Source organism: Notolepis coatsorum (genome assembly GCF_963971535.1).
Source record: "Notolepis coatsorum genome assembly, chromosome: 9".
Classification (NCBI taxonomy): domain Eukaryota; kingdom Metazoa; phylum Chordata; class Actinopteri; order Aulopiformes; family Paralepididae; genus Notolepis; species Notolepis coatsorum.
In genome coordinates, this window is record NC_140173.1 from 39668492 (window position 1) to 39685526 (window position 17035).

The window sequence follows — 17035 nt, forward strand, 5'->3', positions numbered from 1 at the left end:
TATTATTATTATTATTATTATTATTATTATTATTATTATTATTATTATTATTATTATTATTATTATTATTATTATTATTATTATTATTATTATTATTATTATTATTATTATTATTATTATTATTATTATTATTATTATAATAATTATTATTATTATTATTATTATTATTATTATTATTATTATTATTATTATTATTATTATTATTATTATTATTATTATTATTATTATTATTATTATTATTATTATTATTATTATTATTATTATTATTATTATTATTATTATTATTATTATTATTATTATTATTATTATTATTATTATTATTATTATTATTATTATTATTATTATTATTATTATTATTATTATCATTATTATTATTATATCACTCATCATCATCACCAGTAATTATGAACCTGGTCCCCATCGGCAGCCCTTTCCTCCATGTCTTATGACCTCATACAACCTTCAATCCTTGGACCTCCATGTCTAGAAGTCCTCAGATGAACATGAGATGGTCCAATGTGGCTCAATGTTTCCAGTCAAGTAGACCAGAGAGCTGAGATGTGCAGCGTTAGCTGGTAACTGTGGTACTGTGCTCAATCGTATAGGACGAGGTTGGGGAGAAATACTATAGGCTTTTTCACAGTGGTGCAACTTTGCAATATTCAGTACATAGTTTGTTTGCAATGTTTATAATCTGAGCCATGCATTCAAACACACGTGATTGCATTTCCAGGTGACCTGCCATGACACTTGCATGGCCAGTCACCTGCACATAGAATAACATTGAAGATGGCGCAGTCAACACTAGTCGCCGTCGGGTTAGCTCAGCAACGATTGTGTGCTATTTAAGGGTTTAACAACACTTTTTGCCAAAACTGGCCACCGGAGATTCGGCGCGACAACAAAGGCAATGGCGGTGTGACCAAACGAAAACACAGAGGATGCAGAAGTGGAATTAAGAAGAGACTGAAAGGTTCTCCTTACCGGCCAGGAATCCCTTCAATCCTGCTGGCAAACGTCCGTAGCATGGAGAACAAGATGGACGATCTCCGGGCGAGGGTTAGCTTTGATCGCAATGTGAGAGATTGTAACATTATGTGCTTCACGGAGACATGGCTCAAAGCAACCACTCCAGACCACGTAATCTCTCTGTCGGATTCCTTCTCAGTCTTTTGAGCGGATCGCACAGAAGAATCCGGCAAGAGTGTTGGAGGAGGATTATGTCTTCTGACCAATAACAACTGGGTCAATCCGAAGGAGATAAAAATTCTGTCCCGTTCATGCTCGCCGGACCTAGAGCATTTATCGATTCAATGTCGCCCGTTTCACCTCCCCAGAGAATTCACCGCTATTATCATGACGGCGGTGTACATTCCACCACAAGCGGATACCGTCAGGGTCCTGGCGGATCTTCAAGGACATCTAATTAAACAACAGAACAAGCACCCAGATGCAGCCATGATAGTAGCCGGCGACTTCAATCAAGCGAACCTGAAGAAAGTGATGCCTAACTTTTTTCAGCACATCGCTTGCAACACAAGGGGAGGAAATACGCTCGACCACTGTTACACCCCGTTTAGAGCCGGTTACAAGACAGTACCGGCCCCTCCATTAGCGGGAGCTACAAGCACATCTGATCACGACGCCATATTGCTTATCCCCGCTTACAGGCAGAGATCATGTGACGCTGTCGTGTCACGTGAGGTAAAGAAGTGGTCCGACCAATCAGAGGCAACGCTACAGGACGCACTCGATGACGTCGACTGAGGAATGCTCCAGGCGAGCTCCAGCGACGTCAGTGAGTTTGCTGATGTTGTCGTGAGTTTCATAACAACACTAGCGGATAGCATTGTCCCCACGAAAAAGGTTTGGGTCTTCCCGAACCAGAAACCATGGGTTGACAGTACTATCCGAGCGGCTCTGAAAACTCGCACCACTGCTTATAACCTGGGCAGAGCATCAGGAAACATGGAGGAGTATAAGGCTACAGTCTATACTCTGTGCAAGGCTGTAAAACTTGCTAAGAGGACATACGCTGACAAGATGGAGGCACAAATGGCCCAGAATGACACAAGAGGTTTATGGCAAGGACTACGGACAATAACTGACTACAAAGTCAGCGCCCCCTCAATGGGGAGTGCAGACGCCTCTCTCGCGGACCAGCTCAACTCCTTTTACGCACAGTTTGGTGCAAACAGTAGCGACGCTAGCTCACCGGCTAACGACGTCACTGACGTGCCGGCCGTCGTGGAGGGGGGGGGGGCATCCGCGGGGGGGGCACTCTCTCATTGACGGAACACAGTGTGAGAAGAGCATTTATGCGGGTGAACACCAGAAAGGCAGCTGGTCCAGATGGGATAACAGGACGTATACTTAAGTCCTGTGCTAACCAGCTAGCCCCAGTGTTCACCACCATATTTAATCTATCCCTGGCTGAGTCCGTGGACCCTGCCTGTTTCAAAAGTGTCCACTATAATACCGGTATCAAAGAAATCCTCCCCAACAGGTCTTAATGACTACAGACCAGTGGCACTCACCTCTGTGGTCATGAAATGTTTTGAGAGGCTGGTTAAGGATTACATTTGTGCCTCCCTCCCCAGTGATATGGATAGGGTTGCCACCCGTCCCTTAAAATACGGAATTGTCCCGTAATTGGAAACTAAAAGACGCGTTCTGTATTGAACTGATACGGGACGCCCTTTGTCCCGTATTTTAAGGTTGCCAGTTTAGTGAGAGAAATAAGCCAGCCGACCTACAAAAACAAGCAAAATTGTGTCCAAAAGTTGCGGGAAATAAACAGACTTGGCAACTCTGGTATGATGGCCGTGCGCTCAGCAGCTCACCGACCAATGAGAATTAGCGTTTTCACGTTGCTAAGAAGAGTTCTGTGCCGTTGTGCCAATCCTCTGTCTGTGCGCTGTGTGATTTCTTTTCGAAGACGCTTTGAAAATGTCTACAGCAGACACTGTGACTCCACCGCGTCCTAAAAAGACAAAACGCCTCCAGAAATACAGACCTGAGTGGGAAGAGGCAAACCACTGGCTTGATAGTGTCAGTGGAGATGTTTACAAAGCAAACTGCAAAGTATGTAGGTGTGTGGTTTATGTGGCGCATGGTGGACTGACTGACTGACATCAGACAGCATGCCTCAGGAGAACAACATGCCAGAAATATAAGAACGCAAAGGACCCAAGCACAGGTGTCACAGTTCTTCATGACTGAAAGTTTCTGAAACATCTCCTTTGAGATTGATTCGGTATGGGATATTACATCTTATTTATCTGGTTGTGTTTTTAACTAGATGTCAGTATTTCTATTTACCTGCCCTGGCAGCCAGGAGCCTACTCTTCTTTGCACTTTATTTTTTATTAATCTTTTAATTTGGGTCACACAAGTGTTTCATTGTATTATTGTCCTCTTTCAGTAAAAGTGTTCCCAGGCTTTGTTTTTACAGCACTTTATATGCATACAGTATTATGCTCAAGTTGAGGCTATAGTTCAGCCAATTTATTTAAACAATGTTAAATGCAAATAAAGCACTTTAAACTTTAAGTATGACTAAATGCTTTCTTGACTATATATAGTAACTGTTCCAAAATGCATAGATGTCTATGTATTTTAGGGGTTTGGGGGGCTAGCTCTTTTTAATATAAATGTCATAGATTGTTTTATTTAGATTTCATAGATTTCTATGCATTTCAGGAGTTTGGGGGGCTGGCTCCCCCAAATAATTAAATAACATAACCCTAAGCCTAACCCTAAAACCGAAATAAAGTAAAAAAATAAATAGTGACAAAATCCGGCCATTTTCGCCCCAAAACCGCCCAAAAAAAATTCTTGCACGCGCTACACACATGCTCGATGACAGGTGTCCCTTATTTCTATTGGTCAAAGGTGGCAACCCTAGATATGGACCCTATGAAATTTGCATACAGGCCAAACAGGTCGACTGACGATGCGGTCTCCCAAGTACTACACAGCACCCTCTCTCACCTAGACTGCCAGAAGGGGGGCTATGTGAGACTGTTGTTCATTGACTACAGCTCAGCGTTCAACACCATAGTCCCCACCAGACTGGTGGACAAGCTGATCGAGCTGGGTCTGAGCTCCGCTCTGAGCGCCTGGATACTGGACTTTCTGAGTGAAAGGCCCCAAGCGGTCAGGGTGGGGGGTCAGACCTCCAACACCATCACCCTGAGTATCGGGTCCCCCCAGGGCTGTGTTCTGAGCCCCCTGCTGTATTCACTATACACACATGATTGTGTGGTCAAGTTCAGCTCCAACTCCATAGTGAAGTTTGCGGACGACACAGTGGTGGTGGGGCTGATCTCTGACAACGACGAGAAGGCCTACCGGGAGGAGGTTGAGGTACTGGAACGCTGATGTCAGGACAACAGCCTGCTCCTGAACATTGGTAAAACCAAGGAGCTGATCGTGGATTTTAGGAGAACACAACAGGGGACACACACACCACTGAGGATAAACGGGGCTACCATGGACAGGGTGAGCAGCTTCAAGTACCTGGGGGTCCACATCTCAGAGGACCTGACATGGACAACACACATAGACTCTGTCGTAAAGAAGGCGAAGCAGCGCCTCTACCACCTGAAACAGTTAAGGAAGTTCAGAGTATCGGGGAAGATACTCCAGTCCTTCTACTCCGGAGCTGTAGAGAGCATCTTGACTGGAAACATCACTGCCTGGTATGGAAACAGCACGGCACAGGACAAGAAGGCCCTACAGAGAGTGGTGCGCTCAGCTGAGCGTACTATGGGTATTGCACTACCACCCCTGCAGGTCCTAACAAGAGGTGCAAATCCAGAGCCTGCAGAATAATGAAAGACCCTCACCACCCCAACAACAGCCTGTTCAAGCTGCTGCGGTCAGGCAAACGCCTGTGAATACCAGCAACTAGGACAGAGATACTTAGGCTCAGCTTCTTCCCCCAGGCCATCAGAGCCTTGAACACTGAACTCTCCACACACAAGCACACATGAGCATACATACAACACACACACTGTATATGCTCACACACTAGCAGTCACTCTAGCATGAACACACACACATGCTGCACACGCTCACACTCAACAGTCACTTTACACAATGAAAGGTCACTTTAAAAACAAGAACTGGAGTGGTTCTTGTATAGTAAACAGATGGATATAGCAAGCTAGCATAAGGACACATAGTATAACTGTAGATTGTATAGTATATATAGCATTGCTGCACTATACACTATAATCCATCCATTGCAACTCAACGCCCCCCCCCCCCCCCCCTCCATCCATTAACTCAACTGGACTGTCACTGTAATATTTATTTGCACTAGCACTATTGCACTTGGGACATTGATGGTATATTATTATTATTGAGGACATTGGAACATTGATACTATTATATTATTATTATTATTGACATTATTATTTTGCACATGCTATATTCAGTATGTTTGTATGCCAGTGGTGATGCTCCAAACTCAATTTTGTTGTACCAACAATGACAATAAAGATTCTATTCTATAGCATTGTATAGTAGTGTACATAAGATAGGGTGACCATATTTTGATTTCCAAAAAAGAGGACATGCTGGCCCCAGCCTCGAGATAATTAATGATACTTTGCACAATCGAATGTCTTGTGTACTGTACTGTATGTGATGAATAAACCTCTTGAATCTTGAATCTCTACTCAAAGTTTACTCAAAGATGCCTTTATTGTTTTAACATTATGCTTGGAAACATGCACCCAGAAAAGCGGCAATTTTTTGTTTTTATACTTGAACTTGAGGACTGCATACTTTTTTTGCAAAGCTTATCTTTATACATTATGCTTATAGCACATGCATAAGCCTGGTCTCTTTTGAAAGATAACATTCTGAAGTTACTAATGCAAAAAAGGAAAATAACTTTTAGTGCTAATGAAATAGAGTAGCATATAGGTCTGAACTTGAGTTGAACGTGAACTTGTGTACTCACATTTTTCTGCAGTGGTTGCAATATCCCAAATGTAACCACATAACATGCGCCCAGAAAAGTGGCAATTTTTTTTTACTTGAACTTGAGGACTGCATACTTTTTTTGCAAAGCTTATCTTTATACTTTATGCTTATAGCACATGCATAAGCCTGGTCTCTTTTGAAAGATAACATTCTGAAGTTTTGTACACAATAAAGAAAAATCACTTTTAGTGCTAATGAGTAACATAGGGCTGAACATGAGTTGAACTTGTGTACTCACGTTTTTGTGTAGTATAGTTGCAATATTCCAAAATAATATATATATTTTTTTTATAAGCTGGAAAACACTGCAAATCCATAGCCTGAAGGGACATGGGCCTGAAGGGACATTAACGTGTGTTGTCGGGCCTTACAAATACATTTGATTTTGATTTGATTATCAATAAGGTAGGATATCTGGAACTCACAAACACACAATTTTTTAAATCACATGCCATGAAACTCTGGGACCTGGCTGAATTTAAGACTGCACAAATCATGTTTAAAGCACGAAACAATTCACTCCCGGGTAACATCCAAAAATTCTGTTATAGAGAGGGGGGTTACAATTTAGAGGAGAGTCTAACTTCAAGAAAAAGGCTGTTCATTCAACAATGTATGTCAGTTTGTGGAGTGAATATGAGTTGCATAAGATAATAGAGTGTGAAGGTATACTGAATATACTGTCAGGAGAACTGCCTCTCCCTGAACGTCAGCAAAACAAAAGAGATGATTGTGGACTTCAGGAGGTCGGGGGTCAAGGACTACACCCCCCTCAGCATCGACGGGGCACCGGTTGAGAGAGTGAACAGTTTCAAGTACCTCGGAGCCCACATATCCGAGGACTTGACATGGACCACACACATTGACAGTGTTGTGAAGAAGGCACGACAACGCCTCTACTTCCTCAGGCGCCTAAGGAAGTTCCAAGTCAGTCAGAAGATCCTTAAGAACTTCTACTCATGTACAATAGAGAGCATCCTGACTGGCAACATCACCTCCTGGTTTGGGAATAGCACTGCACAAGACCGTAGCAGACTACAAAGAGTGACACGTTCAGCCGAACGCACAATTGGAGGGGGGCTTCCCACCCTCCAGAACATTTACAACAAGCGGTGCAGGGGTAAGGCTAAGAGAATCATCAAGGACTCCAGCCACCCGAACAACTGCCTCTTTGAACTGCTGCGGTCAGGCAAGCGATACCGGAGTCTTAAGGCGAGCACAGAAAGACTCAGAAGAAGCTTCTATCCCCAGGCCATCAGGCTGCTCAATGAACAATAAACACTATGCAACAACCATCAAATGCACACAGCACACACACCCACACACTCACTTTAAACAAACAACACACTGCAGCACCCACTCTCCACACTTTAGATCACCTAAACACACTTTATATTTATTGGTAAAGGATTTGCACTACAACTCGTACACCTTATTGTAAATTGTACCTAAATTGTACCTCATCCCATTTCTGCTTTGCACTATATATTATTGTATATTAGTACATTGCATAGTATATTGTATATTGTATGGTAACTCAGTTACTTCTATTCTGCATCGAACATTGTACATATGTCTATACTGAACACTGTGACCTCTACTTTTACTTCTATTTTACATGCTATACTATTTTATTTCATACTTATCTTGTCTGGCACAGTCTCTGGAGCGTAACAGTAAGAAGCATTTTGTATAAAAGTATTCTGTACTTCTGTATGACAACTATTAAAGAAACTTGAAACTATCTGTATGTCATGTATGTCATATGTTATGATGAATTGAAAATGGGGGACCCTGATGTAAACAAGACAAAAGTCTTTGGTCTGCATCCCCTTACCAATTGTGTGTATTGAGCCGTACTGTATTGTACCCATTCTGCAATCTGTTAATAAAGTTTTCAATCAATCAATCAATCAATCAATCAAGGGGGTAGGAATACATACATTTACACTTCATTCTATACTCCTGCTTGTTTGTTTTTTAATCTGTTTATTACTTGTTTTTTATTATTATTTATTTTCAATTTATGTTCGAAATAAATAAACGCATTCATTCAAGATATTGTGTGAGCAAAAGTATAGTTAATTTACTCCCTCGAGTCTGGCCCCGCGCGGATCTCGCAGCTGTGCCCGCACAGTGCAAAACTCCAATTCAGCCATTGGCAATTCAGCCATTGGGTGGGTGGCGCTGCTGAGCGGCCCTCACAGCGCGGCCGTCAGCGCGCGGCCCTGAGAGCGCCGCTGGCTCTGCGGCTCTGCAGCTGCATGCTTCTCCGGGAGGCGTGTATACTTTCCGCAACGGACTTCGGTTTCCGGGTTCCTCTGATTGCCCGCGACCCCCACGTGACCCGCCCCCCTATCCACCGCCGCTGCCGCTGTGTTGCAGCACAGAGCGCTTGCTTCCTGAGTCGCGAAACGCGCCACTCTGCTGTCAAGAAACACGCTGTTGGTAACTCATCTTAATGTGCTGCTTATGCAGTTATCAGCTGTTAAAGAAATGCAGTCATCTTAATATGCTGCTTATGCACCACATCAAAACATGTAAAATATTTAAACAACCATAAAGCAGTGTTGGGCGCGTTACTCAGGAAGTATAGGAGTTGTGGAAAGCAGGATGAGAGAGCGTAGATTTCAGTGTGTATCATTTAATCATTTATCGTTTAACATTTGAAAGGCATACATTGTTTCATACAGAAGTACAGAATACTTTTATACAAAATGCTTCTTACTGTTACGCTCCAGAGACTGTGCTAGACAAGATAAGTATGAAATAAAATAGTATAGCATGTAAAATAGAAGTAAAAATAGAGGTCACAGTGTTCAGTATAGACATATGTACAATGTTCGATGCAGAATAGAAGTAACTGAGTTACCATACAATATACAATATACTATATAGTGCAAAGCAGAAATGGGATGAAGTACAATTTAGGTACAATTTACACGAGGTGTACGAGTTGTAGTGCAAATCCTTTACCAATTAATATAAAGTGTGTTTAGGTGATCTAAAGTGTGGAGAGTGGGTGCTGCAGTGTGTTGTTTGTTTCATTCTGATTTAATTACTGGACTGTCATTGTTATTATTATTTCTGTTATTGTCCTGTGATTCATCGTTGATTATTACTGTTACTGTATTGTTTATCTTGTTTCATGTAAAAAAAGGGAAAATAAAAAACATTTGTTAAAAAAAAAAACATACTCAACCTATACTGTCTTTAACTATGAATGAACACAACACTAACTTACACAGACCGTGACGCCAACCTCTACTGTCTTTAACTATGAATGAACACAACACTAACTTACACTGACGCCAACCTCTACTGTCTTTAACTATGAATAAACACAACACTAACTTACACTGACGCCAACCTCTACTGTCTTTAACTAGATGACTGCACAAGAGCACACGATGTGAAAAGCGACAATATTATTAAACAGCAGCGAGCAAAGCGTAAGTCTCAGGAAGCGAGCGTCAAATTGAAAGCGAAAGTCAAGTCCATGGCCGCTCGCTCTGCCGCGCGCGGCAGCGGTGGATAGGGGGGCGGGTCACGTGGGGGTCGCGGCCAATCAGAGGAACCCGGAAACCGAACTCTGTTGCGGAAAGTATACACGCCTCTGGGAGTCCCGCCATGTAAAAAGTTGTACGCCTGACATATCGGCATGTAACTCGAGAAGCGAGTCACGGATTTTGGCGATTCAGATGGCATTCGAACGGCAACGAATATCGCTTTAATTCTGTAATTTATATGTTCGGCGAAAAATGCAGTCCCAAGCCTTCAGATGCTCGCAAAGGGCCGTGAAACTGAAAAACAATGAAACCCCGGACATTTCGATGAATTTATAAACCCCCCCGGACGCGTCAACATTAAGGGCAACCAACTTGTGTTCAGCGTTTCTCTGATTGGCCACGACGCCCATGTGACTGCGGCAGAGCGAGAGAGCGGCAGTGAGGAAATAGGCTGCATTCTATTGCCATGCTCTGCAACAAACTCTAACCTTAACCAACTCCGAAACAATGCCTAAACTTAACCCTAACCTTAACCAACTCCGAAACAATGCCTAAACTTAACCCTAACCTTAACCAACTCCGAAAGAATATTGCCATGCTCTAAGACAAACTCTAACCTTAACCAACTCCGAAACAATGCCTAAACTTAACCCTAACCTTAACCAACTACGAAACAATGCCTAAACTTAACCCTAACCATAACCAACTCCGAAACAATGCCTAAACTTAACCCTAACCTTAACCAACTCCGAAAGAATGCCTAAACTTAACCGGCGAAAGAATGCACGTTTAAAAAAATAAAATTTAAGGGATTCGAACTTGTCACCAACGCATCGCAGGATCCACAGCAAGGCAGCAAACCAATTGAGCTAACCGTCGATGTTAAACGAGGGGGGATTAGGGCTACATAATGCCGCGGGGGCGTGGCTAGGCGCAAGCTGGTTGCCTAAAATGATTAAGCGCCCCGGACAGGGCGTGAAAAGAGGACATGTCCGGGCAAAAGAGGACGTTTGGAGACCCAGTGCCTCATCCGTAGCTAACAGTGTATTACACTATCGCAGGACCTTAGCATGCTTTTTGTAAACTTTATGTACCTGTTATGTCTTATTCTTATTACTTGTATTATTGCACAAATGTCTTCTTCTCATCCTATTCTTATTACTGTATTTTTGCACAATCGCTGCGGCCATGACCCCCCACATTTCACTGTATGCTTGTATGCCGTGACAAATAAAACTCTTGACTTGACTTGTGTCAGATTGCGTGGCTCTGTTTGAGGAAAACCCATATCGATGGCTGAAATGCAAAACCTCCTATCTGCAAAACCTCCTATCTGCAAGATATTTACCAAAAGCCAAAAGCAGTGTATTGTATTGGGTAATTAAAAAAATTGCATTCTGGGGGCGCTCCAGTAGCACACCAAGCGGTTTCCCAGACCCGGTGATCATGTCTTCCCCTCTTCTCCTCCCGTTTCACCCTCTCTCCTCTGTCGGTTCTGCGTGGCCAAAAGGTCCTGCGTGACCAGAAAAAGCTGAAAATTCTAAAAATAAAATTTAAACAAATAAAATAAAATTTAATTTGCATTCTGCAAGAAAACACAAAAAAGTTCTCAACATTTCGGTAGCACTTTATAATAACACCCTGTTATAATACATTTATAAGGTATTTGTAGATAATGAACTAATCATGAACAAACCATTTATATACATTCATAAATGATTATTAAATCATTTATAACTATATTTGTATAACATTTACAGATTAGTTCTACATTATTTATAACTCATTATCAACATTGTTTGTACTTGATTAGTTCATCATTAAATAATGTTGTTTAATGTGTAGTAACACATTTGTAGATGCTTTGAAAAATGGATATGAAAAAACTACTATACTGTATCTCCATTTATTTTTCATGTTCAACAAATGATTTGTTAAGACATTCATAAAACATCTATAAATCATTTGCAGATGCTATTGTGTGCCCTAATCTAAAGTGAAGCCTATTCATCATTAACAAATGTCTAATACAGTTAATTATTTGTTTACTTTTTCATCACATCACAAATGTTGTAGACAGCTTTCGGATACACCCTTCTTTGTGACATCAAACAGTGACAGAATTAGGACTAAAGATAAATGCAATTTTATTAACATGTAAAATACATGTGCATGACATAGTGTAACATGGGGGTGCACTAGGACCCAGGAGTACCCTGGCCAGGTATTGAAGAGTATCTAGAGAGGAAGTCTCACGGAACAACTCTTATATGTTGTGTAGACGTACTTGATGTGGTGGGCGCTAACGTTACATTTGTTCCTAATGTGTGCTCAGTATATTGCGGTATGTGATGATGACACGACACACAAGAGTAATAATTATTTGTATTTTCAGGCTGTATCGGCGCCTATACAGTTTGAAAATACAAATAATAATTTGTGTCGTGTCATCATCACATACCGCAATATACTGAGCACACATTAGGAACAAATGTAACGTTAGCGCCCACCACATCAAGTACGTCTACACAACAAAACACTCTCAAAAAACACCTACAGGAGACTGCAATTCGAAACTGGCCCCTGTAAATGTCCTAACACAACCCTCCCCCAATGTACAGTAAATGACCAAGTATGGTCTTGTCAATATTCCAATGTACAGTTTTGCTTGTACAGTTGTACAGTGTCCCCCACCCACCCCTCCTACCCAACCCCCCCCCGACCCCCCGCCCCCCCACCCACCCAACCACCTCCAATGTACAGTCCCCCCCACCCCACCTACCCAACCTCCTCCAATGTACAGTTTCTACGTCAAATGTATATACTCTTTTCTGGACTCTTTTCGTATCACAAACAGTACTGTATTTGCAAATCTGGTATGTCATAAATGTATAGATGTAGCAGTACTGTCTATCTGTATGTCATGTATGTTATATATTATGATGAATTGAAAATGGGGGACCCTGATGTAAACAAGACAAAAGTATTTCTCTGGTCTGCATCCCCTTAACAATTGTATGTATTGAGCTGTACTGTACTGTACCCATTCTGCAATCTGTTAATAAAGTTTTCAATCAATCAACCAATCAACATATAAGAGTTGTTTGTAGGTCGGAAATGATGGAATAGATTTACCAACAAAAAAGGTGTTTAACCTGCTCATACCTTATTAAAAGCGTGGGGCAGGAGCAGCACGGATAACTTGGTTCTGCATGTATCGTGCTTCCATTCAAACAGACGGCAACACACGTGACGTCAAGTCTCACTCGCGTGAGACTTCCTCTCTAGATACTCTTTAATACCTGGCCAGGGTACTCCTGGGTCCTAGTGCCCCCCCATGTTACACTATATGTCATGCACATGTATTTTATATGTTAATAAAATTGCATTTATCTTTAGTCCTAATTCTGTCACTGTTTGATATACAAATAATAAAATAGAATAGATTAGATAGAGTAAAAAAGTGCGGTTTGATTCAGTTTAAAATAGGCTAAAAGTAGGAGGTCATTATTACCTGAGGCTGATTTCTGTCACATCTGTCACACATTCTGTGGGCGAGAAAGTGGCAGTCAGGAGAATGAGGCTAGCAGGTCACTGCCAGAGACACCATGGGCTGCCAAGCCAACACACGGTCATCGATCACGAGGACGTCCCACATTCACATATGTGGACGTACTCAGGAGAGATGCGGGAACAGAAAGCACCGGCGAGCTAGCCAGATGCATGGATCGGATCGGGATGACTGGAAGCACAGATGGAGGGCCTGTCCGAGGACGACCTAGAATAAACTACAATAAACTACCTGTCACATCAATAAACTACATGTCATGTCAATAAACTACCTGCCACATCAATAAACTACCTGTCACAATAAACTACCTGTCACACCAATAAACTACACACACACACAAACCAACGACTGCTACTACCTCTACATGGACCGGAGCATATTTTTGGAGTGCATGAAGGTACACAAAGATACATTAATTTAATTTAATTTAATTAAATTCAAACCTTTATTTATTCTCGAAAGGACAATTGAGGTCACCCTAATTTTTACTGTTGTCGAGACTAACATTTCATACAACACACAATCAAGTTTCAACACTGTAAGTCATTATTACTCTTAGACAAATTTAGGAGTATACTTAAATTTAATAATCTTTTCATCACCTGTATAAACAACATATACATATATATGTTGTATAAACTACATATAAAGACCTGAGATTTGAGCCTGTATTTCTTTGGTTCTCGAATGGGATTCAAACTTTACCAATTACAAACTTTAACAATAACAATTATTAACAACATTAACACAATTCTTCTTTTTCTTACTTACATTCTTTAGCCTTGAATACTCTTATTTCATACACTATATGAACTGAGCAAGCTTTGGCATTAGAACGGTCCAAAAACATTTCATACTAATTATACTGATTACGTTACACCAGACATGTTACCCTTCCTGTGCCTCACAGGTACCAGATCTATATCTATTGATTGATTTGATAATTATATATAATTTCTTGTTAGATTGGTTGAGATACCTTGGTATAATTACAGTAAACAAATGAGACCGTTGCTGAAGTTTGTAGCCTAATGCTTTTCCCATGAACCCAGTCGCTTCCTGTTGCAATAAACCCAGTCGCTTCCTGTTGCAATAAACCCAGTCGCTTCCTGTTGCAATAAACCTAGTCGCTTCATGGTGAAATATCCCTTTAACGTTATTGGACAATCAGAGGACGTCTCTCCCGTTCTACTTTCTCAATTGAAAGGTCCTATAGACACAATTTTTATGTAATGTTTTATGAGTAATAATAAAAAAAAATGAAAAAAGAATACACTCACAGAGCTTTGAGAAAGATAGGGAATAAAATTATTGCTTTTCCCCCCAAAAGAATATTGATTCATTATTGTTGTTGTTTACACGTTGCAGGCGTGTAATCCCCTCCCTACTTTGCACGTGGAATGCATTTGATTGGATAAATTACATGCTGGTGCTCTAGTGTGACATCTAGTGGCTGAATGCCATCTATAGCACCTTTAACCACTCCTGTTGGGGTCCACCATGACAGAGCCCTGGACCAGATCATCCTCTCCTCTCCTCCCCTCCCCTCCCCTCTCTCTTCTCCTCCCCTCCCTCCACCTCCCTCTTCTCCTCCCCTCCCTCCCTATGCCTTCTACAACGCTGTTCGGTTTCCGGGTTCCTCTGATTGGCCACTAAGCCCACGTGACCCTACGCTAGCACGCCCCCCTTATCACCGCCAGTTATTGCTTACGCCCGCGCATGCGCATGAGCCGCGACAAGCGCCTTCAATGACAGAGCTCTCATATTTGCGAATGCATAAACTATATCTTAAATTATGTGTCTAAGGCTACGTTTAGACGGAGAGAGTCTGAACAGAAACCGCAAAAGTCGTCTTGCGGTCTCACTTTTAATTTTGCGTTTAGACTAGCGTTTTGGGATGGAATTCTCCGTGCAGACGAGGCTGTAACGACTCGAGATGACGGAGCCCCGCTGTCACACGATTGGCGCATATGTCACATGACGTGCTGTGAAGACCCGCCCTACTCTGCCTCTGATTCGCAGACTGTGGGTGGGGAATGTGATTGGACCAAAGCAGAGTCACTCACAGACAGTGGGTCACTCACAGACAGTGGGTCCAGTCACTAATAGTTGTGATAGCCACGGGACAGATTCTTGTGTATTTAAAAGTACTGCCAATGTAGCCTTCAGGTGATCGCCATGGATAGAATCAGACATGCTTTGTTTACGCTTCTAGGCTACTGGCGCATGCCTGTGATGTAGGCAGTACGCGCGACGAGAGCCTTGACAACCCTTTCGTCATCGTTTTATGTGGTTTGACAGTTTAGATCAGTGATTCCCAACCTGGGGTCCGCGGACCCCTGGGGGTCCGCCAGGGGGCGCAGGGGGTCCGCCAGACCACAGATGATTTGAGGTCTTTTTTTTTCTTTTTTTTTTTTATCATCAGAAGCATGAATAGTCTCTCCACTACAATAAAAAAATAAAGATAAATAAATAAACATCTAGACATGATTTTTGAATGTTAACAGTAGGCTACCGGGTAGCCGCTAAAACGCGAATCAGTTGACTGTATCACTTTCTGTAGCTAGCCTAGCACGCTAGTTAACTTTCTCGGCTCGTCTGCAGTCAGCCGCCAGAGGCGAAAATGTGTGACAAACGAAAAGGAGATGATGGCAGCTCATCTGCAAAAAAAGTTAGGACCTACAGCAATCGCGAAAATTACATCACCATGGGCTTCACTGAGGGACCAGACAAACGACCTGAGTGTGTGATTTGTGGAGAAAAGTTGGCAAACTCAAGCCTGAAGCCCAGCAAGCTGAAGAGACATCAGGCGTCTAAGCACCCAGAAACCGTTGGGAAGGATCCAGACTTTTTTCGGAGGAAAGAACAGTCTCTCAAGGCGAACAAGCCTGTTGATGTTAGAGTAGCGTGGAGCAGGGGTGGCAGTGATTTACAGAAGGCTACCGAAGCCTCCTTTGAGTGTTCGCTTTTAATTGCAAAAGCAAAGAAACCGCACAATATTGGCGAGCAGCTCATCAAACCAGCCTGCATCAAAATGGTTTAGAAACTGTGCGGCCCACAGGTGGCGGATAAACTAAAATCAGTACCACTCTCGAACAATGTAGTGAAATACCGAATTGATAAGATGTCAAGTGATTGCGAGCAGCAGCTGTCAGAAAAGCTTAGAAAGGGTCCATTTGCCATACAACTTGATGAAACTACAACTGTCGCAGACGAGGCTGTGCTCATCGTTTATGTGCAATATATTGAAAATGAGGATCTGAAGCAGGACATTCTCATGTCAGTCAACCTTACTACCACCACTCGAGGTGAGGATATTTTTACTGCAGTGGATTCTTACTTCATTCAACATAAATGCAAACCGTTCACCATTAGGGCCTGATTTGAGAGGATGAATACAGGATTTGAATATTGGCCAAAATTTTGAAATACATAAGGTGCAAGATTAGATTTGTTGATTGAAGGCACAAGTCAAAGAAGCATAGTGGGTCTAATTATGATGCATATGCCTGTGTATAAGCAGTTTGTTATTAAAATGACAAAAAAAAGGTATTAAACCCAGCTAGGACAGATTCTCTCTGCTACTGATTGGAATTTCCTGTCTCATATTTAGTTTAATTTGTTGCATTGATTTGTTCCATAAATGCAAACCGTTCACCATTAGGGACTGATTTGAGAGGATGAATACAGGATTTGAATATTGGCCAAACATTTTGAAATGCATATGGTGCAAGATGAGATTTGTTGATTGAAGGCACAAGTTAAAGAAGCATAGTGGGTCTAATTGTGATGCATATGCCTGTGTATAAGCAGTTTGTTATTAAAATGACAAAAAAAAGGTATTAAACCCAGCTAGGACAGATTCTCTCTGCTACTGATTGGAATTTCCTGTCTCATATTTAGTTTAATTTGTTGCATTGATTTGTTCCATAAATGCAAACCGTTCACCATTAGGGCC